General features: G+C 46.3%; 1 long non-coding RNA gene across 2 annotated transcripts; it reads right to left on the reverse strand.

Moving 5' to 3' along the window:
• Positions 1-5094: 5094 nt before the first annotated feature.
• LOC309336260 lies at positions 5095-14133 on the reverse strand. Of its 2 annotated transcripts, XR_014153953.1 has the most exons (3): positions 13892-14133; positions 11554-11736; positions 5095-5188 (listed from the first exon to the last, which is right to left on the reverse strand). It is a non-coding gene; the product is annotated as an uncharacterized lncRNA (long non-coding RNA). The 2 variants fall into 2 exon arrangements; XR_014153954.1 differs by lacking the exon at positions 13892-14133 and having other exon boundaries at positions 11554-12870.
• Between the last annotated feature and the right edge of the window lie 6688 nt (positions 14134-20821).

Genomic DNA, 20821 nt, shown 5'->3' on the forward strand with positions numbered 1-20821 from the left:
ACCAGAGAACTTGTCCACATAATGGACCTAGTGAAGGAGAACTTTGGTAGGTGGGCTGAGAGTTTGTTGGACCCTGAGTGAGAATCCGGAGGCTGAGAGGGAGGGTGTGCTGGAAGGGAAATGAACTGACATTGCTTTATATATGTTAGTAACTTAGTATTAACATAATCTTTTTATATGTAACTGTATTTCTTATAATATTTTGCTTAAGTTGTCTGTTGTTGCTTCAGTTTTCTATATTTTTAGTATATTAAGCAGTATTGAAATTAAACAATCAGTCAAGGTACCATTAGACATGGACTTCAAGTTTGAATTCTGGGCTCCACACAGCAAACAGCAAGTTGCAGAGGCAAGTTGGGGTGCTGCTCAGATAACAGGTTTCTTAGAGAGCCTCTGGGGCCCCATCTGCTGATGCAGGACTCCCCCCCCCCGTCACCCCAAAAGTTATTTAATCAAAAAGGAACCTGTTCTGGCCACTGCCACATGAAAAGCTTATTGGGAAGAGAGAAGGGCAGCCAGGACAGCACAAGGAAGGGCAACTAGACCAGTGTAAAGGGCCCTTTAAACCTGGCAGCAACTCTTAAAATGCAGTTATTCTTTCAGTGTTCCTTTAAAAGTGGTACAGCAAGCTGAAATTTGGGCACTGTCATGGAAGAGCTTAAAAGATGTGAGTCAGGAAGCTAGCCAAGTACTTTGTTGTCCCTCTCTAAGAAGAACAGAACAGACACAGGAAGCACCCACCTCTGCTGAGCTACAAGAAAGTCCAGTGCCACCTAGTGATTAAACCATATAATGACACTATCCACATAGTCAAAACAAAATAAAAAAATTCCTTCCAGTAGCAAATGAGTCTTTTTGTGGCTGACAGAAGCAACCATGAGGAATAACATTGACTCTGAATCTGTGTGCCGACTTGAATAAAATATGGAGAGGCAGGTAAGCCACACCCCACATAATCAATCACATGACAAGGTGCACACACACCATTTGAATGATGCCCATCAACTTTGGGGGGCCCTGGCCCCCTCAAATATTTATTGGGGGGGCAAGACCCATTGGCCCCTAGAAGTTGATTCCTATGCTCTGAATCACTATTTGTCACATACTAGTTTAAAATACAGGAGCTCTCTCAGAAGGGAAAAATAGTTAGCAATCTTAGGCAGGCTAAGAAAACTATGAGGGTTCATTTGGGTATTGTGTAAATCATCATACAATGGAGTGACTTTATCCAGCATATCAGAATTTGGGCAAAGGCATTGACCAAGCCACACAGAAAATTTCATTATTATGGAGAGTCAGTGTGGCGCGGGTGGCGCTATGGTCTAAACCACTGAGCCTCTTGGGCTTGCTGATCAGAAGGTTGGCGATTTGAATCCCCACGATGGGGTGAGCTCCCGTTGCTCTGTCCCAGTTCCTGCCAACCTAGCAGTTCAAAAGCATGCCAGTGCAGGGGCCATGCTAATCTTCTCTGTATCGTTCCAATTTTAGTATATGTGCTGCCGAAGTATATGTGCTGCCGAGTTGGCGCGACTTCCGGGTTGGCGCCATCGCCGAATGGCGGACTCCCTCCGAGCTCCGGAGGGAGCCTGCTCGGCAGGGGCTGGGTTCTACCGCGCCGGCGACGCGGGGACCCTCAAAAACCATGGGCGCTGAAACCCATGGGCATGGTGACTCGGTGGGCACCGTTTGCGTCCCCCCGACCACGCGAAGGAGCCTTTTTAAAGGCTACGGAGTGGGTGACGGGGGGGTGGTGGTGGTGCTGTGAGTCCTCCGCTTCCCCTGCCGAGTGAAGCCGCATGCCATTTGGCGGAGAGCGCTGACTTCTTCCATTGAAAATCTGGACTTAAAAGAATAACCCGTGAGTAATTGGAACTTGGATTAAAAAGGGGAACAAATTTTTTCTTAAATTCGGAGCGAGCGGGGGAGGTGCAAAAAGGAAGTCAGCCTCCCTCCTGTTGTAGAGGAGCTAAAGCAAAGGACCTGACAACTAAGATCGAGTGCAACCTTTTTTTTTGATAAAGTTATTAATTTCGCGATGGAAAATTATAAGCTGGGCTGGAGGAGAAAAGTGGAATGTGAATTAAAATACAACCCCCCCCCCCCGAAAAACCCCGGGAGCGATCCGTGAGAGCGCCGGGAGAGGAGAAATAGAGGTTTTGACAGCTGTCAAAGGAGCTGCCAAAACTGAAGAACAAAAAGAGAACTTTGTTACGAGGACTTTGCTGGTTACATTTGTTACAAATTGGATATAAACTGTTTAAAACAAGGAATAATAAGTTACTTTGACTGGTGGGTGTGATCGGGAAGGAAACTGAGTTATTATAATCCCTCTAGAGGAGTTGTGGGTCATTACAAGTATTGCTGGCATGGAATTTGAATCGGACTTTTTATCTCCTGGGAAACTGCAGAAATGGAACACTATTTTGTCTACAGAGGTCTACACACTAAAGGAGACAATAGATTTATCTATTGAAGAATGGAAGGGACTTGACGTAATGTTTTGTTCCTGAATAACAAAGCCTCTGTAGAGGAATTACAAGCTTTTTGGAATTAGAACATTTGTGCAGGAGAGCAGGGGGAAAAAAAAAAAGGAGGAGAAGAGAGAACAACAAGAACAACAAGAATAACAAGAACTGGACAAAGTTGGAAGATAGACCCCTTCCAAGATTGGACATTCGAAATCAAAGATGACCAAAAGACGGCAAAGACTATTAAAAAGACGGCAAAGCGGACTGGTGAAGGACTATGGCTTAGATGTGGGAGCTCCAGGACGACAGTAGACATTGGGAACGCAACCGGGAAAGGGGGGAGGGAAATTTGGAATCCAAAGGGTGTTAAATTACATTTTATTCTTTTTTCTATTTTTTTATGTTAATCTGTATTGTATACTAAAGAGGGGAACTCGTGGAAGGGAACAGGTCGATTTTAGGGGATGGGAAAATATTTTTTAAATTGGGTTAATGATAATAATTTTAAAACTTGGGGTAAGAATTTGCTGAATCTATTTGAAAGAATTGGAATACAAGAGGGGGAGGGGAGGGGAAGTCCTGGAAAGATGACATTGAAAATAAGGCCTTAAATTTGGATGTTTTTCTTTTCTGTTATATTTGAAAATTTTTAATAAATATTATTAAAAAAACAAAAAAACAAAAACAAAAGCATGCCAGTGCAAGTAGATAAATACAGCGGGAAGGTAAACGGTGTTTCCGTGCGCTTTGGCTCTTATCACAGTCCTCCGTGCTCCAGTAGCAGTTTAGTCCTGCTGGCCACATGACCCAGAAAACTGTCTGTGGACGAACGCCGGCTCCCTCAGCCTGCAAGCGAAATGAGCACCGCAACCCCATAGTAGCCTTTGACTGGACTTAACCATCCAGGGGTCCTTTACCTTTACCTTATCTTTAGTGCTGAGTGCATTGGAGTAGGACCACGGAGATTGGGGTTCAAATCTTCTTGTAACCATGAAGGCTTTGGACCAAACACTGTCTCTCAGCCTAACCTACCTCAAAAGGTTATTGTGAAGGTAAGAGGGAGAGGGAGAGAACCATGTGCCCTTTTCTTAGTTTAATATTCAAAATATAAAACAGATTGTATAGTAACAGTAATGTGGACCTACCTTCAACCTACTTTTGTAGAAACCCATCATTCCAACAGTGCAAGCAGCCGGTGACTATTCAAGGCAAATGCAGCTCACTAGTCATGAATGGTGGCTCTGGGACTGGATCAGCTTCTTGGTGTTTGTTCTGGCTGCTGTGGAAAGCACCTAGCAGGCACAACATCTGGCAGGATGTGAGCTATGTTGAATTGGTTGGTAAGCAGTTGTGCCGCTCAAGCAATTAAGCAGAATTTTGGAAGGGGTGGGAACTGTGAGAACACAAATATTTTAAATCTCAGTGATGGTTCACTGTGTCTTGAGAATTTCAGGATTGTAGCCAATAGCTTGACTGGCTTGTGGGAGCCCTTCTCCTTTTTATCCTTACAACAATTAAGATTTTATGCTGTGAATTGGCATGTGGTTTTGGGATGAAGAACGTTATACAAATTTGGAGGAGGAGAAGAAGACATCAGTTAATTCTAGAATGGAGAAGCTGGGCAGCTGCGGTGGGTGCATGCGCCAGGAGGAAGTGGCTGGAGAGAGTGAATGGAGTCCAGCTCCCAACAGGCTCCTCTGCTGCTGCCTCCATTCACCTGAGCACGAGACCAACCTGCCTGCTGCCACACCTCAGCTGCTGGGGGTCCATGGCTGTCATGGAGGTGCCTGATTATGCCCCCTCAAAAATGTGCACCTGGGGCCATGGCCTCCTTGCCCCCCCCCCCCATGCTACACCTCTGTTATTGGCCATGCAAGCTGTGGGAGCTGTGGTTAAACATCTGAAGGACTATTGACTATCTCTGGTCTGCTCCCTGCAATCTGCTTGTTTCCATATGAGTAGCAAAAGCCATACACACACATTGGCTTTCTGTTTTCCTTCCATAATCCTGAAGCTGCAGAGTTGTGAGTTTCATCTTTTTTTATATTTTAAGGACAGCTCCCTCTTTCAGTTGCCTAAGAGTTTGTGCATTAGAGCAGAGGTGGTGAACTGACAGCCTGCAGGCCCAAACTCCCCCCTCCAATACTTTTTTTTTGCTAACCTGCCAACTCCTTGCGATATCTGGCAGGCAGCAGTGGCATCAGCATCACCAGCAGAATCAGCAGCAGCACTGGCAGCATCAACAGCAACATTGCTGCTAATAACCAAATTAAATCTGTCAGCAGTGGCTGTGAGTGTTCAGCACTTACTTCCGCCGCTCTGGGTGCTTTCACCATTCTTTCCAGGAGTGCACGTGGGGAACTCAGAGAAGGCAGGCAGAGTGCCTTGGAGCAATCAAAGAGCATGATCTACCCACCTACTCTAACGATTCACAAAAAGTGCTAGCAATTCCCACATTTGAGGAGGTGTACAAAATTCAGATGAGTCAGAAGGCTGATGCTCTAAGGACAAAACACAAAACAGATAGATCAATCATTTCCCCCCACAAAATATTTCTGCTGCACTAATCTAGACTCTGGCAGCCAATGACAGTTGGATTCCTATGCCATGGATAAAGTCATTCAAATTAAGCAGATGAGCATATTTTATTATTATAATTTTATATACAGTTCATTTAGTCCTCGTTCTGTTTCACTGTTTCTTGCAGCTTCTTCTGGTTTCTGTTAAGACATAAGCAATGTGCAGTGAGCTAAACTTGGTGCTGAGGCCAGCCCCATAATAGCAACTGGAAAACTTAGCAATCATTGTGACTTTTAAGACTAGAGTAGACATTGCCCACACAGGGGCCCCATCTGCACTATGCATTTAAAGCAGTACTGCACCACTTTAAACAGTCATGGCTTCCCTTAAAGAATCCTGGGAACTGTAGTTTGTTAAGGGTGCTCAGAGTTATTAGAAACCCATGTTCCCCTCACAGATTCCCAGAGTGGTTTAACAGTCAATCCTTCTTCCCAGCGAACTCTGAGATTGTCATGGGGTCAACACATCAGCAGAGCCAATCCAGTGCAGCTCCTGCTGGAGCATTTCCACTGCGACAACCTTGCTGCCACATTGTCCCTTCCCCTCTCCATCCCAGGGTGCAGGAACATATTGGCCAGAGGAAGGCCAGGTACCTGCATTGTCCACTGGTGGACTTCAGGAAAACTGACTGTTTGAAATTTAGAACACTGGTAGTTTGTTGTTTGATTCTACACATTCATTTTAATATGTATTTGCTTCAGGTTAAGTCGAAAGACATTGCACAACACTGTAGGGAGAGGGCTCATGATCCTGCTGTAATGTCGTACAATTGGGGTTGATATGGAAGGTCTCTTGAGACACTCTGCCATGAGGCCTGGTGAGGCAGCAGGTGCTGGTGGGCAGGGTCAGGATCCCCTGGACTCTTTCTCCTAAGGCCTCTCCTAAGCGCCCCTGGTTGCCTCACTCTCCCAAACTGACACCAGTGTGGAACTAACATTCCGGTGCCAGCCTGTTCGGCTTCTGTATGTGGAATGGGAGGGGGCACCATCTTGTCCTTTGCCTCCCAGGAAGCAAAACGTCTGGCCCAGCCCAGAGGAAGAGAGCTACATGTTGTTGTTTTGTTCAGTTCAGCTGTCTGGCCACTGGAGGGCAGTGTGCCACTTCCGAAACCATCAAAACTCTAATTGAGGAGTGAATCTTCTTGTCCTCCAAGGCAAAAGGCTCAACAAACTCCAATGGCCCATCATGTTTCAGTAAATGCTGCTCAAGCTAATCCTCCCCAAGGTACCAGCATTGACATCATCTGGGTGGGCACAGGCAGAGTTATACATGCATTTAAAACACGTGACCCAAAGCCACTCAAATGACATGCCCAGAAGGATGCGGCCTGCATAAGTCATGCAAATTTGCACCATTTGTTCTGTTTTTTTTCCAGAAGACAACTGCTATGCAGAGCATTTAAACCTTCCTACTTCTCTTCTCCCTATGAAATCCATACTTGCAGCCACAATGAGGTCTAGAAACTTGCTTTTTTACAAACAACAACACAACCTTAGCATACCCTCCAAGTGTCCTGATTTTCCAGGGACAGTCCTGAAATTACAGAAGATGTCCCGGTTTATCATTTGATCCCAGAATGTCCTGGTTTTCCTTTTTCCTCCCCTCCCCATCTCAGAGTGGTGTGGGTGAGTGGGAGTCCTGTTTATCCTGAAAATAAAATCCCTGCACCCAATGAAGGAAATGGTAAATCTGGCATACGAAGCCCTTCTTGTAATTTTGAAGGAAAAGGTCACCAGTACACTTTAAATCCATGAACTGCATGCAGTGCCTCAGCAGCAAGCCGTTTTTAATGAGTATTTATTCCTTTATTGAAAATGGAGCCTTACACTGTCTACTCAGAAGTAAGTCCCACAGTATTCAATGGAGCTTACTCCCAGGTAAGTGGATAAAGACTGGGCAGCCTTACACTGCAATTCTAAGCATTTTTACTCAGAACTTAATCCCACTGAGTTCAATAGGATTTCTTCTATCGTGTGTTCCTGATCTTTCTCACAGTTTCCATTACTGCTACTATATCCCACCTTTTCCCCTCACAGGGACTCAAGGCAGCTTAAGGCTAAATTTTTATTTTATTCTATTTATCTGTGGAAGGTGTTATACACAGTTCCTTCCCTCAGACATTTTTTCTTTACAACAATCCTGCAAGGACAACCTGTCATTGACTCAAGGTGATTGATGTCTATGTGTACATGTGAGCATGACGTCTATGTGTGGGGCAAGATCAAGCACGGGAGAAGCTTCCTGATGCAGAAGAGGTTGCCCCTATTTTCACCAGAGAAATGTTGGAAGGTATGCCTTAGTTATTTAGGATGTTGTATGCTGTGCCCATTATAAAGTTCTACAAGCATATAGAATTGTAGAGGATCTATGAATAAAACACAAGTGAAGTGGAACATAGATCATGTCCTAGGAATTGCTAGAGGTAGCAGGCCTGCCACCCTGTCATCCCAACAGAAAAGCCCTTGGTCTACTCAGAAGTAAGCCCCACTGCGTTCAAGTGGGCTTACTCCACTTGGACTTCCAAGGGTATCTGTGTTTTGGTTCTTGTGTTATTTTGGAACATGTGGATTTGAAAGGGCTGTGCTTTTGATAGAGCTTTCAATGTGAAGTGACTCAAATCTCTCTCCTCCCTCCATCCCACCCCAGGGGATCCTTGGCTCGAGATCTCTGGCCCCTTTCTCTCCCATTTTAATTTCTCTCTCTCTTTAAATTTGCTTACAGGACAGCTGGGCCCTGGGCACATCTCTGCTGCCTCTTGCCATCCCTCACAGACCATGGGGCAAAGTAGTAAGCAGGCAGTGCTGGGAGTCCTCAGCCACCTGCCCTCTACTTTTGCCCAGAGGCATCCTTAAATTAGCATATGCAAAATGGATGCAAATTTGTGCCACAGGCCTGCACCCCTGGGTCCTTTTTTAGCACCTAGCAACGCCCCTGGTTCTCTGAAGAGTCTTTAATTAGAAAATGGGAAGTGGAAGCCACTGATCTCGTAACAACAGCTCTGTGTGGCGCTGCCTCTTTCCCAAGCAGTTGCAGTGGAAGGGGGAGAGGCCTTCTCAGGGTTCGTTTCCTTCTGAAATCTCATGGCAGTTTTGTTTTACTTTACCATTATTATTTTATTTGGGCTTCAGTAAAGATCTCTTTTCCCCTCCCTTATTTCTTATGGGGGCAGTTACTGTTGGTGGAACAATTCGCAGCCAAGACAGAGGAAAGGAAGAGACTGAAAATTTAATGTAGACGGGCTGCAAAGTGTCTGACTCAGTGCTTCCTTTGTAACCTCTGAACAACAAACCTGAAAAATCCTTCCACTCCAGGTCAGATTTATTCCCGGTTTAAGAATATGTGCAGTGCTTAGATTATTGGGGGGGGGGATTATTAACGGAATCCCGCACCTCTCAACTCCCTCCATTTTTGCCAAAACAACTCCTCTCATATCTTTGTAAAAACAGCAGCTTTCTAAACTTGCCAGCCCCCTCTGCCCCTCCTTAAGATTTGAGGGTTGAATAAGTCAAACAATTAAAACCACAGGGCTGAGTTTGTGTCACAATTCTGTGCAAGTGGAGCAAAGGTGCAGCAACAGAATCCAGCCTCCTGGCACATCAGCTTTCATGCAAAGGTGTGGGTGGATTTTTTAAAAATGGGGAAAGTTTCTAGTCCTTATGGTTTCACTGATATGCTTGAGAGCACATGGACAGTACCTGGCAGAATCTTGGAAGGCTTTTGAATCCTATTTGCTGATCAGAAAAAAGGAGTGCCACAGAAACAATTGGTGTCCATGGATGACATGCTATAGAGGAAGTGCAAGGGGGTTCCTTCCCTCACTTCTCAATGTGATTGTCCTGCTCTCATCTTCTTCCATAGTCACTATTGAGCTAGATGGACCAATGGTCTGATGTGGGAGAAGATAGCTCCCATGAACAGAGAGGCAGTTGGGGAGACGGAGAGCTGGGAAAGAAGCTGAGGGCATTGAAGCTGACCAGGTCAGAGGAGAGAGGCTGTCAAAGACCTTTCTGTGCATTGCCTGCAAGTTCACTGTTACTGGTGGGAGTGGAGCACATGGTGAAGCAGAGGCAGCCTCATGAAGCCAGTGGTGCATAAGAAGACAAGAAGAGCCCTGCTGGATTAGGCCAAAGGTCCATCTAGTCCAGCATATGTTTCTGACAGTGGCCAGCCGATCCCTACAGGAAACCACAAAGGAGGACCTGAGAGCAACAGTCACTCTCCCCTCCTGCAGTTTCCAGCAACACAGAAGCACACAGCAGAGCCATCAAGATCCAGCTGACCTTTCCCTCCTTATCCTCCATGATGGGACTAGGAAGGGTGGGGTTAGGGACATGCCTTTATACTGCCTTGGCCACTGCCTTGGCTTGCCAATGTTCTGCCCCAGGACTGTTCAGGAGAGCATCTCCTCTCCTCTGCCCCTGCTAGTTAGAGACAAGCCCCACTGGCGGAGGAAGAGGAGTGTGGGGGGGGGGGAGTGCAGGGTGCCATCGTGGCTGCCCCACCCCCAGGATGTGCGCCAGCCCCGCCTTCTCCTGCTCTCTGCCCCCACCCCCGGTGCCAGAGCATGAAGCTCTGCCTCTGCCAAGCCCCACCATGTTTGAAGGGACAGGAAAGGATGCAAAGGTCTGGAGCCTGAATCTCAGTCTCTTCAACAAAATGGTTCAACCGGCACCAACAACAGAGGTCTGGGGTCCCAGAACAAGCAGGAGGGGCCCCAAATGCAGCAGAACTGACTTCCCACATATTGGAGGAAGTGAAGTAATACACATTACTGGCTAAAGAGCACCCACCCGCCAGGGTAAGACCATTCTGCCCAGTCTAAAATTATTGAGCTATGCCACTGTGAAGACTCCCTAGAAGTGGTCAATCTGAAGATGGGTTTGCACAGTAGAGGAGAGGAGAGGAAGATGCAAGGACTCTCTCCCTTCCATGCCCCTCTTATCTCCTTAGGCTGAAAGAAGCCCCTTCTTTCCTCTCTCCCTCCCTTTCCACCTCCTGTCCCAGCTGCTTCTTGGAGGGCTCATCCACACTGCTGCTTTTCCAGTGCAAAGAAAGCCCAGAGCCCAGCTCAGAAGCGCATGGAGCGTCTGCCCTGCACCGCTTCTGAAGCAGGTTCTCAGGACGCAGCCGCAGCCGCATCCCCCAAGCTGAACAGAGCACACCTCGTCTGAGGGTTCGTCCAGGCTTCCTTTGCTGCCATGCTTTCAGGCTCTGTGTCCAAGCAGATTTATTTTTTGTCCCAGCAAAATCTACTACTGAATCGGAGCAAACGGTAATATGCGAAAAACCAGATTCAGCAGTAAAATGTGCGTTTTCCTGGGGAAAGCGCTAGAAAACACACACACACACTGAGAGAGAGAGAGAGAGAGAGAGACTGCCAGGACATGGCGCTTTAAAGGCTGGACCTGCACCTAGAAATGTGGCACAAAAGGAAGTCTGGCTTGAGACAGATTAACCTCCTCCATCTTCCCAGGGCACTGACGTTGATGAGTTACAGTATACAGCGGTACCTCGGGTTAAGTACTTAATTCGTTCCGGAGTTCCATTCTTAACCTGAAACTGTTCTTAACCTGAAGCGCCACTTTAGCTAATGGGGCCTCCCGCTGCTTCTGTGCCGCCAGAGCCCAATTTCTGTTCTCATCCTGAAGCAAAGAACTTAACCCAAGGTAATATTTCTGGGTTAGCGGAGTCTGTAACCTGAAGCATCTGTAACCTGAAGCGTATGTAACCCGAGGTACCACTGTAGTCTGCTTGGGAAAGGGATCTTAGCACTATGAGTGATCATAAGCTTTCCAGTCCTTGCCAAAGAGCCCGGGTTCAGTCCCTGCTATTCTCAGGTGTGTGTTTTCAAAATGGTCTCAGGTAGATGGTGATGTGAACAACCTCTGCTTAAGATCTTCGTGGAGAGCCTCTGCAAGACAGAAAAGGCAAGATGGGCTGAATGGACAAATAGCCTGATAAATTGTTAGGGCCCTATGCCAGAGGACTCTGGAACATATTTTACTCCAGTACAGCAGGTGCAGGGACCTGTGGCCCTCTAGATGTGGCTAAACTAAAACTCCCAGCACCCCTAACCATTGGGCCATGCTGGCTGGGGCTGATGGGAGTTGGAGTACAACATCTGGGAGACCCACAGGTCCGTCCCGTCCCCTCCCCCCGATCCTTGCTTCAGGTCACAGCTTCTCAAATGCTGTGGTATTGAGCCTTCCAAAACCTTAGGGAATTGACTTTTGACCCTCAGCTTCCTTACATGCACTAGCTACAGTACAGAGGTTTCTGTGAGGGCTTAGCACACATTCCCAGGTAGCCATCTTGAGATGTTCCTTCTTCAGCCAACGCTTGCCTGTGGTGCAGCTCTACTTTAACCACAAAGAGCTCTTCTCCGCCAAGCTCGTAAGGTAAACATGAGGAGGAATCAGCTGATAAGACTACCCCCCCCCCCGCTAAAAAAAACTGGAACAAATACAGAAACAAAGATAACGGCAGAGAGACTCGGTAAATTGACCTCAAAAACACAGCTCCTGGATATCTGCTTGTGTCCGCCATCTGTCAGACGCACAGCCTCCCCATCTTGCACGTCCACATGCAGATTTTGAAGAGGTCCCAAAGGGTCCTGGTTCCTTATCTGCAGAAGCAAAGCTTTCCTCACCCTCTGTACTTAAGGAGACATTCAACTGTCTTCCAACCGCTGTGATAAAAAGAAGGTGGAGTGTTGGTGGGTGGGGTGAGGCAAGCAGGCAGAGAACATGGCTTGGCAGAAATAAATCCCTCCCTTGCCTTTTTAGATATGATGGATCAGCAAGGATGGATGAAGTGTTCCCATCAGAGGGTGAGTTTGCACGTTGCCTGCTTTCATCCCTCAACAGCTATGATATTTTTGTCAATTAAAAAGCCTTTGATTGATCCATTAATCAATCAGTTGACTTGCTGATTTGAAAGAGTAGGAGTAAGATCCTGGCACACAGGGAAGGAAGTTCCACAGCTGTGGCAGCAGATCTGATAGGTCATGTGTCTCTTAGACCTGTCTGCCTGATGTTGTATGTCACTTTCGTTAACATGTTGTTCACTGGGCATAAAACAGAGAAGAGGTGTCTGCACCCTGCTAGATGCTGCTCAACCACGACTCCCATCATGGCCTGCAGACCTGCTGGTCAGGGACTGATGGGAGCTGAGGCTGCCATCATTATATTTCAAATTTATGAAGGGCTCCACAGCCTGAAGCCATTAAAGCAGGGGCCAACAAGATAAAAATGAAATACAGTCATACCTTGGTTGTCAAATGCCTTGGTACTCAGACATTTTGGCTCCCAAATGCTGCAAACCCAGAAGTGAGTGTTCTGGTTTGTGAACTTTTTTGGAAGCTGAATGTCTGATGTGGCTTCCACGGCTTCTGATTGAGTTCAGGAAGATCCTGCAGCCAATCGGAAGACGCACCTTGGTTTTCGAACCCTTCCGGGAGTCGGACAGACTCCCAGAACAGATTAAGTTTGACAACCAAGTCAGAAAAAAAACCCCAACAAACTCTAAACACAATAAAGCCATCTGTAGGAAGTCTAAAAACAAGGAAACTATTTCTATAGGTGTAAAATCAATATCCCATAAATAAATGGGCCACATGTCATGAAAAGCTTTCTTTAAAAAGTCTTCAAGTAAATGCCTAAACATTCTGATGCAAGGCGCCTGTCTAATTGCAGCTGGTAATTGTTTCCGAACTTGGAGACCAGCAACATCTGGAGGGCCACAGGTCCTTCCCTCCTGGCATAAAGACTTCCACAACTATTACAGTTTAGCTCTCAAGTGCTACATGCCTGTCACCCATCCCAGGGCCTTTGCACTCAGTAGCCAGAACTCTGGAGTCCTGGAAGGCGGGAGTAAGTTTTCTTCCTGGGGCAAGAGGGTCTTCCTGGACAAGAGGGTCAAATGGAGCTTGCAGAGTCAGTCTCACCAGGCAGCTGCCACAGCCCATCACTTTGGAAGGGGCCCCTGGGGCTGCTGACCGCTTGGATCCTGTAATTCCTGTCCCTGCTCCTCCTGCCACTTGCTCACCCACTCCGAGCGCCAGAAAGCCGTGGGCATGAGCAGAAGGATCAGCAGCTGCTCCTGCAAACTTGCTCATCTGCCTTTTCCCTAGGGGCGGTTGGTGGCAGACTTTGGGCTCTCAGATTTCAGTGGCACCTTGTGCGATGTTAAAATTCGGAGCCCTCCTCCACTCACACTCCATTCTGCAGCACTGCAGCATTGCAGCCGGGGCAGCCACAGTGGTCGTGCTACCCTAAAACTGTACAGTGGTGGGGCTTGGGACCAGAGGGAGATTGCAGTATGCCTGAGGGAGCCAGCCCTCCCTCTGGGCTTGGTTACATGCAAAAATGGTTCTTACTGATCTGGTTTATAACAAGAGGCCAAGGAGGAGCTGCAGCTTACTGGTGGAGTATGTGTGTTCCCTGGTCAGAGCCGAGCTGAGCATTTCTAGGTGAAGTAATGGCCCAATCCTCATGCATTCAAAAAGACGACTTTCTCAGATGTGTGCATTGGGATGTCCCACTGTTTCACCCTGAGGTTCCCAGTGGCCATATCAGAGCAGGACTTTGGAGCAGAGATCTGGGGGACCCCTGAGTAGAATGAGTAAGAGGGCCCTGGAAAACACCATTTAACATGTCCCCTTCATAAGGCCAGGAAGTCCAGAGTCTAAAATCACTGTACATACCCCACTCTGGACTGAACATGGGGACATAGGAAAGTGGCTTATTCCAAATCAGACAGTTGGTTCCCCTAGCTCAGTACTGTCTACACTGACTGGCAGCTGTTCTCCATACTTTTAGGCAGGAAGACTCTCAGAGCCGTACCTGGAGATGCCGGAGATTGAACCTGGGACATTCAGCATGCAAAGTTGCTGCTCTGCTGCCGAGCTCCTGCCCTTGCCCAGGGAACCTCTGCTTCATGTCAGGCTTCATCTACAGCTCAGGCTGGTTTATGGTGCCTCCCCCCCCCCCACCTTTGCTTCTGGAAAGAGGGAGTGATGCTGCAGATTATGAAGCAGAGCTGGGATGAGCCCCAAGATCAGGCCGTGGGAAAGTGCACGGGGATTTGCAATGTTTGTGATTAACTAATCCGACTCAGAGCATGACTAGAAATCAGATCCTCTGGGCCTTGTGGGCAATTGGGTATCATCCTGGCCTTGCAAAGTGAGCTGCAGACCACAGACGGCTGTAAGCCATCGACACACCCAGACAGCTACGCAGGACAGCATGAGCCAAGATAGAAATATGTGCACACACAAACACACGCATTTCAAAAGGACTGGGTCAGTGAACACACAAACTTGAGCGTGTGATATGACCAGACACACAATGCACTTCCACTTACTTCCCTGTTTAGGGAAGTTTTTAATATTTAATGCTGTATTGTTTTTAACACTTGATTGGAAGCTGCCCAGAGTGGCTGGGGAGACTCAGCCAGATGGGCGGGATATAAATAAATTATTATTATTATTATTATTATTATTATTATTATTATTATTAATTTATTGTACTTACATCTTGCCTTTCCTCTAAGGAACAACATCTGGGGGGGGGGGCATCAAGCTTCCTCACCCTGGCATACATGGCTCTCCTCTCCTATTTTATCATCACAGCAGCCCTGTGAGGTAGGTTAGACTGGGAGTGCAGCCGGCCCAAGGTCACCCAATGGGCTTCATGATGGAGTGAGGATTTGAATCTGGGTCTCCTCATCTTCAGAGGATCGCAAGCAGCTAGGCTGGCAAAGGTTGATAATCCTAGGACAGATCAGTATGGGAGGGGTTAGACTCTGACCTGGGAGACTGGGGTTCAAGCCTCCCCACTCCCACATGAATTTCACTGGGTCAGTGGTTGTGTAGGAGGAGCTTCTGGGAGGCTATCACATGGGATATCAGTGAAATAATAAAAAGATCAGACTGGCAAACCCCTTTCACAGATGCTGCCCTAAGTCTTTTAATTGAGCTCACTTTGGAGTAAGGGAGCAGAGACAGCAGCCCCCCGATTTCCACCCCCACCAATTCCCAGGTTCTGAATGTGTCTTTTTCCTTTTGTCTGCAGAAGGATCAGAACAGCACTAATGCTATATAAAAAAGATCCCTTCTCCAGCGGAAATTAGAATGTAGTTTTGAAAAGACTTGCTGTGCTTTGAGGAAGCCTTTGCTTTCCTTTTCACCATGTACACACATTTATTTTCTTCCACAGGCTTTAGAGCAGCAGCCCAGGAGAAAGAGTCTGTGACCCTGAAGGCGTTCTTGGGCTCCAGCTCCCATCAGCCCCAGCCAGCCTGGCCAATGGTCAGGAATATGCGAGCTTTAGTCCAACAAACATCTAGAGGGCCAGCAGTCCCACATCCCAGCCAGTAGGGCCAGAGGTGAGCCTCAGATGAGCGCAAGCCAGCCTTCTTTCAAACTGCCTTCTTTCCTTTCAGTTGTTCAGTCGGAACAACTATGGGCAAAGAAGACTTTGCAAAAATAAATAAATAAATAAATAAAAAATAGAGAGAGCTCACAGTGGCTCTTTCAGTGGAGTGACCTTTAGCTTTGGCAACTGAAATGTTTATTGTTTTAAGAAAGAAGGGTAGGATAAAACTGATCAGGCTCTACTTAGAGTCCAGCCCTGGGAAACCCTAGCTCAGATTACATCCCTGTTGGAAATTTAAGAAGCTGCTTTATGCCATCAGTCTGTCTAGCCCTGTATTGTCCTATTCTGACTGGCAGCTGCTTTCCAGGGTATTGTGCAGACAGGGAGGTTTCCACCATCACCTGCTACCTGATCCTTCTTGCTAGAGACGCCAGGGGCTGAGTCTGGGACCTTCTGCATGAAAGTATCATCTGCTCCATAATAATTCAGCGATGGCCCCTGACCCAAATGTTGGGGTAAACAGAACATCTCCGAACAGCTGAACAGGGCAAAGGATTCTGTGTAGAGATAATTCTCTCCAAATCAGACTCCCCAGTTTGTCTGTGATCAGCATCTACACTTGGTCACAACAAAAGCCTTTGAGCGAGACTTCCTGCTGGGGGAAAAGAGTTTTTTGTTTTGTTTGGCCAAAGTCCTATCCAGAAAAGGGAAATGCTCTCTGTGTCAATGGTTTATCTGAGATTCCTGTCTTTGTGGCCCAGGATCTCAACAATCCCTGGCTTTGCTAAGTCCCATTTCTTTTCTGGATTCACTTATACACACAAACGGAATAATCATCATCATCATCATCATCATAATACCATAAAGCAACTAGGCAAAGCCTGAGTAAGGGCTGCTTCAATCCTCCTGTGTCCTTGTGCCAAATCCCCAAATCCAGGAATGGAAATTCACTTAAGGCTCCGGCATTCTCTCGAAATGAGCCAGCCAAATAAATTGTGATCCTCCTTGCCAGCTCATATGTTCCCCTATAATCCCACATACATTAGCTGCCACTTTTATCATCACAAACTACACCACAGTTATTTGCTCTGATCAGGCCTCTAAATCAGAGAGTTCAACCAAGAGAGCTTCCCAGAGTCAATTGAACTGTTCAGCTGAAGCTGCCCAGTACCCAAGGCCTGGGGCATCTGAGGCAGAAAACCTCACAAGCAACTGTCCCAGGGAGTAAAAGGGAGAAAATTAAATAAAGAATGATCTATTTGCTAACCTTTCTGCATACTCAAAATCAGCTGCATTGAGGGGGTCACAAGGAATGACAGAGGGATTTATCAAATTTTATTTGGCAGGGGGGAAAACCCAGGATATAGCATAAACTATTAATTGATATTAAGGATAGAGGGGGCTTTGCATTGCCAGACTTGAAACTTTACTATGAAGCATCCTGCCTATGTTGGATAAAAGAGTGGATAATCTTGCAGAATACAGATTTATTGAATTTGGAGGGATGGGACAACAGATTTGGATGGCATGCTGTCAGGGGCTCAGGAGCCGAGACACAGGGGAGAGAGGAAACGGAGAGCGAAGGGGAAGAATCTGAGGGGAGCGTAGGGGAGTATGACAGTGGCCTGAGAGATTCCATGAGCTTCTCCAGTGATTCAGAAGATTCCCAAAGGGGGGCGCCGATGGCCAGGGCAAGGGGGGTCCCAGGGGGGACACACCAGAAGAAAGGGGCCAGCGGTGATTCCCAAAGCAGCAGCGGAAGATCAGGACCAGTTCCCCCACCAGAGCGTAGTGGGGGGGAAGAGTCCCATGTGTCAGGGCCAGCGTCTCCTCCGGTAGGGAAAGAAGATGAGTCAGAGCTGGCCACGCCTCTGTCGCAGAGTGAGGGAACGGAGGGGAAGTCAGGTCCAGCTAGCCCCCCCGAAGGGGGAAGCAGTGACAGGAGCAGTGTAACGGTCAGGAGGAAGGTTGCCGGCTGGGCGCGCGCGCCAAGTTCAAATGTACAGGCGCGCGGGACAGCAGAAAACCCGGATTGGGAACCAGGTCCTAAAGCCCGCCGGAGGCAGGGGGAAGAATCAGGGGACTCAGCGTCAGAAGAGTCCAGAAAGGGGAAGACCCCAGTGGACAGGCGGACCCAGAGGAGGAAAGAGCAGAGGAAGAGGTGGAGCAAGGCTAGAGTCTTGAACTGGTGTCTAGGGGGAGGAGATTCAGACGGAGCTTCAGCGGTCTAGAGTTCAAGACGTAGAGCTGCGCGCCGCGGCTTTGAAATCGAAACTGAACTTCAATAAAGACTTTTGTATATACGTAACAAGAACTGGCGTTGGTCCTTTGTGAGCTGGGACCTCGGGCAGCCCTGACACATGCTTACATAGGCTATGAAAAAGTCAAAGTACACAGGAGCTTTCTGAATCATATAATAAGGAAATCATTATATACAGTGTGGGATAGGTATAAAAACCTATTAGAACAAAAAACACCTTAGTGGTTATCCCCCTAGAGGCAATTTCAGTAAAGAGGAAAAATATGGGGAAAAACTGGGCAACCTATAAAGAAATATTAGAGGACGACGAAAACCAATTAAAATAGAGAAGTTTGAAGAAATCAGACATCATTTCACGGATTGGCTGCAGTACCATCAAATAAATGACATTTTAAAATTAGATAGAGGAAAAAGATTTGCGACAGAAGTTTTAAGGTTGGGGAAAGACTTCATACAAAATAAAAAAAACCTATTACCTAAAATGTATAGACTCCTGCTAGATTGGGAAGTAAAAGAGGAAGAAGTCAAGGAAGCAATGATTAAATGGTCAAAGGATTTTGGGTATACCATTCAGATGGATGCTTGGGAAAAATTATGGACTAAATTTCTAAAGTTTACTGTTTGTTACACACTAAAGGTAAACTTCAGAAAAATGTTTTATAGATGGCGCATGACCCCCAGTAAATTGCCAAAAATGTACAAAACAAATTTAAACATATGCTGGAGGTGCAAACAGGCTGAGGGAACAATGTAACACATGTGGTGAGGAATTTTAAATTTTTTTCAAACAAACATTTGCAATAAGAGAAGGCTATTCCTATACACAGCAGCAGCAAGAATGTAGATTGCTAAAGATTGGAAGGGAGAGAAAACTCCAATGAGAGAAGAATGGCAGATAAAACTCGTTGAGTATTTGGAACTTGCAAAGATGACAGAAATAATCAGGAATCAAATAAACAAAAAGTTTATAATTGAGTGGGAGCGCTATAGAGGATACTTTAAAAAACATTGCTCCCAAATAAAATCTTTATTGTGCTTCGATTAATTTTTGCAAATTGCATGAAAGATGGATAATGTATTTTATTTGATGATGGTGATTGATAAGGTGAAAAAGGATGCAGTTAAAAAAGAAAGAAAGGTCCTGCAGTGAGGTAGACGGAAGTCACATTAGAAAAGTAGATGGTTATTTATTTATGATTTAAAGTTACAGAGATACATGGTGTTGAATATTTTTAATAAGTATGGGTGTTTTTTCATGATTTTTTCTTTTCTGTACTCAATGATATTTTTTGATGATGAATGGAATAGATGTAATATCTAATGCAACCAATAAAGAGCCATGACAAGAGAGAGAGAGAGAGAGAGAGAGAGAGAGTGTGTCACATCACCCTGCCAAACAGTAGAGCTGGACTCGTCCACCTTCCCCCCACCCTGAATCAACAAGAAGTTGCATGATGCAGCAAGTGTATTGTGTCACATAAGCTTCTGTGAGCCAGAGACCACATTATCTGGGGTTGCCATATGCCCGGAATTTCCCAGACACAGCTGGAATACTGCAGTCAGAAGCCGTGCCTGGGCAGAAATAGCTAAAAATATCTGGGGAAATCCAAACATATGGCAGCTGATGTCAGGAGTCTACATTTTGGAGAATTTCCTTAAAACTAGCTCAAATTTTCACTTTTTGAAATATGACAGCCCTACATCATCAGATGCATGAAATGGTCTCAGACAAGTACAGTAGGTGTGGCAAATGGAGCCAAAAGAAAATTTAATCCTTCGTTGTGGTGTTGTTTTTATAAAGGAGACCAGAGTATCATGCAATGCAAGGAATATTGGTCTGGTATGTCACAATCCTATTGGGAGCATATAGCAAGTGCAAGATGCGATCAGTACGGGTGTCACCCACACCAATGAGCTACTGGAATGAATAGGCAGAACAAGATCCACAGCGTAATCCAGTGTTTCCCAACCTTTTTCCGACCATGGCTCTCTTCTGACCTTGTTTCCTTCCTGTGCCCCCCATGGGTGTAGCTAAGGGGGGCAGCCCCCCCATAAGTACAAATCAATAAAAATCAATACAAATATGAGGTTCTGCCCTCCCTAACAAAAATCCTGGCTACGTTCATGCTCCCCCCATCCTACCAGTAGAAAGGTAGCTATATAAATTACAGCAAATCTAAAATTATGGTGTTCTCAAAAAAAAGAAGGAAACACAAATGGAGAATTAATGGTCAACCTATTGACCAGGTAGCAACTTTCAAATACCTGGGAATAACTTTTCAGGAAAGGGTCTCATGGCACCAACAGATGAAAAACGCCATTGCCAACGCAGGAAGGGCCAATAAAGCCCTTACAAGATTATTTCATGGGAAAGGGGGAAAATACGTTCCGGCGGCCTCCCAGGTTTTTGCTGCAAAAATACTCCCACAACTCACTTATGGATCCCAGGTCTGCAGTTTTAAAAATTTTGCGCCTATGGAGGCATTTCAAACAAAATTCTATCGGTGTTTATTGGGGATCCCCCCTTGTGTATCTAATATAGCTGTCCGCTTAGAAGTTGGACAACCACCCGTTAACGCACGGCTGTGGATTCTAAAGATACACTACTGGTTAAAACTTATTTTTTCCCCGGCCGGTTTGGCTCCCTTAACACTCTTAGACACCTTTCATTCTACCTGGAAAGCTTCCCTGTTTGAAAAGATAAGAAGCTTGGGATTCTCCCCGCAGATCTTGATAGCGGCAGGATATGAGAGTGCCAGAAGTCAAGTGCTCCAACGCATTAGGGACATAGAGCTGCAATGTCATATGGGCAAAATGGATAAACATGCCACAATTAGAGACTTTGGGAGAGGGTTCTCACCCGCAAATTATCTGGCTGATTTACAAATACCTAAGTACAGACACTCCTTTACCCTGGCCAGATTCAACGTTCTGCCCTGTTGTTAGGCAGATATGAGGGCAAACCATATGAGTCACGTGTTTGCCCATGTGGCTCATCGGAAGTGGAAACAAGTCTGCATGTATTGTTGCACTGTAGTTATTACGAGGACCTACACCTGACCTTTATTGCCCCAGTTCTACAAAAGCTTAAAAATGAACCAGAACTCCTATGTATGAGAGCCTTGGTAGAAAATAAG

This window comes from Podarcis erhardii, assembly GCF_964252035.2.
Source record: "Podarcis erhardii genome assembly, chromosome: 2".
NCBI classification, from domain to species: Eukaryota; Metazoa; Chordata; class Lepidosauria; order Squamata; family Lacertidae; genus Podarcis; species Podarcis erhardii.